Source organism: Salmo salar, chromosome 04, assembly GCF_965601325.2.
Source record: "Salmo salar chromosome 04, fSalSal1, whole genome shotgun sequence".
Lineage (NCBI taxonomy): Eukaryota > Metazoa > Chordata > Actinopteri > Salmoniformes > Salmonidae > Salmo > Salmo salar.
In genome coordinates this window covers 48,373,508-48,376,557 of record NC_138294.1, presented here as the reverse complement: position 1 = coordinate 48,376,557, position 3,050 = coordinate 48,373,508, and positions in this window count along the sequence as shown.

Genomic DNA, 3,050 nt, shown 5'->3' with positions numbered 1-3,050 from the left:
CTACAAGCTGTTACAAATAGTGGACAAAGTTTTGTAGACTTTACCCTTTGCCAAAGTTTAAAAAAATGGCCTTGTTTAGAAGGCACGCAATGGCAAATTGAGTTTTTGCACATGAACACATCACAGAGCAGGCGTTCCCCTACAGAAATATGCAAATTCATTCTAGAATGCACCAATAGGATCTCGCTAGCTCCTGCTTGGCTCTGCCCACCTCCTTGATTGTTCTGCCCACTATGGATCATGTGTTCCCATTTTAAACTACAGGCTGTGGTCTATCTTGGTTTAGTTATAAAAATCATTCATATTATTTAAAGGCAGCTTAGTAAAAAAGGAACAACAGAGTAACTGAAACGGTGGTTGGTAGCCTCTTTGTTAACGAAGTAGCCTGTGGTAATGTGGTTACAATTATAAACTCAGACTTCATTTCACCATTTCTATCAAATGAAGCTTGCCAATGGCAAACATTTATTCAGTATCAACTACATTTCAGAATGTTTTTTCACAAACTACTCCAGTCTGTCCAGTGTATGGCCTAATGGAATTGTGGCCAAACTGAGTTCTGCTGTTATCAGTGCACATTTACCAGTTAATCAAGGTTTCGCGGGGTCCAGCATGCCAGTCAACCTGCTGTCTGGAAATCAAAGGAATGTCTGGTGTGATTGTTGGAGGCGCGGAAGGCTAGACAGGAGGGCTGGGCACAGTAGTTTCTGTAATATGACCATGCTGTCTATTGTTCTGCCTCTTTACGTCCTGAAAAAGTGAGCGTCGGCTACGGCCATACAGTTGCCTGTGTGAGAATAAACAGTTTAATTTTGAGAATTCAATCCTCTGTTCTGGACATTCTTTCATGTATTACTTACTTAGGTCATTACAATACTAATCATTTTTATTCACAGTAATTATTTCTGTAAAACCGTAATTGGATTAAAGTAGTAACAGAAAGAGGTGCATCCCCATATGAGAGATGTAGTGCTCAGGAGGATATATTGTTTGGTAGTGACAGCAGTCAGAGCCTACGTTGTAATCATCTGGCTTTAACCATGTGCACCTACTGTTTTGGCTACTTTAACATTAATTCTTTCTACTCTAAAATCCCCCTAATAAATAGACCGGAGATGGCGACTGTGCTTCTGCTCAGATGACTTGTCAGTGGCTGGGGAAATGCTGGTCCAATCAATAAGAGTCTCACACAGACTTGTACTAATAGCAGATTAGAATTTAGACATCCGCCTTTCTACTCACTTGGCACAGAAGCTATTACATATTCCATAAATCATGTACAGTGTCTCCCATTGGATCTTTCATTGTAATTATTAGATATCTAATTATTCATGATGTATTATACCGTAATTTCCGGACTATTAAGTTCACCTGAATATAAGCCGCACCCACTGAATTTTTTAAAAAGTATTATTTTGAACATAAATAAGCCGCACATGTCTATAAGCCGCAGGTGCCTACCGGTACATTGAAACAAATGAACTTTACACAGTCTTTAACGAAACACGGCTTGTAACAAAAATAAATAGGCTTTAACGAAACACGGCTTGTAACAAAAACAAAAAAATTAGCAGTAAGCTTTAGTTGTCTTTTTGCACTGAGTCAATTCCTCACGCTGCTGTTTCCAACGTCTTATCATCGACTCATTAAGACCAAGCTCCCGTGCAGCAGCTCTATTTCCTTTTCCAACAGCCAGATCAATCGCCTTCAACTTGAAAGCTGCATCATATGCATTTCTCCGTGTCTTTGCCATGATGAGGGTGACAAAATGACTACCCTAATCAGAATGATGGAAAGTTTGAGAGCGCTCAATTTAATCTAAACAGTAAACAAAAAAGTTGTTTGACCTTAACCCGTTCGGCAATTTCATTGGTCTAATGAAAGCTTCATGCCGCCAAAAAACTGAGCACGTCACAGAATGTGTTTTTTTTTAAAAAAAAAATTGAAAGCGGGAAAAATCCATGTATTAGCCGCGTCATTGTTTAAGCCGCGAGGTTCAAAGCTGGGAAAAAAAGTTGCGGCTTATAGTCCAGAATTTATGGTATTCATTGGATATTTTTAAGATAAGAACTCTCACTTTAATTGACACTGTAGTGGTTTTCCAACAGCAAGGCTCAGATAAACATGGCAGTTGCGATTGTTTATAAAAGTTTTTCTTTATAAATGTCGAAATAAACTTTTTATACCCCCATATGATACACTTCCAAACTGAAAACATAATGTGTGTATAATTAATTGGTGAATAGAGAGCGGTCCTAAATATCACCTTCATTTGTATCCCCTGTAGCTTTAGAATCACAGCAAAGTTGCTTCCTGTTTCAAATGTCTTTGTCCACGTTTGCGTGGGCTAAACCCCCCACTAATGATTGGTTGACGTACAGTGCCTCCCACAATGCAGGTGATGGCTGCATGGTGCAGTTGGTGAGAAGCAACTGCAGCGTGACCTTTGATCACATGATTTTTGTAAAGTTCATGCAGTCGACATGCAGTCTCAAGTCGGACAAATGTTCTACCCATAACGCAACACACTGAAAGGCCGATGGTCACCAACGATGGTCACCGACTCGAACGCGCCCTTACACTCTCACCCCTGGGGAACTAATGGAGCTCCAGGACGTTTGTGCCAAAATCCCTTCCTACAAGTGTGGCCCTGTCATACTGAGGTAGCAGGAGGTTCTAAACAGTCCTGACAGACAATGTCAGTTCCAGTCATCACAGCCATGAACTATAAAACTCACCATTCTCTCTCTTTTTCTCCATACATAATCTTTGTCATGTCTAGGACAAGGAAGCTGGTGACAGAGTTGGAGCCAAAGGTGGGCGAAGTGCCCCGTATCTTCTGCTCAGTGCTGTGTGACTGCCTGGACAAGGTAGAGGGAGACAAGGACATGAGAGTTAGGGGCCGCCCGTTGGAGTCTGAAACGGAGCAGGTACTCTCCTCCATCACCTTCCAGAACTGCATCAACCCCATGTGGAGCAGGGCAGCAGGCCAGGGGAACACAGGACAGGAAGGGTGGTCCAGAGGAGAGAGAAGAGGCAGCCATAGAGGT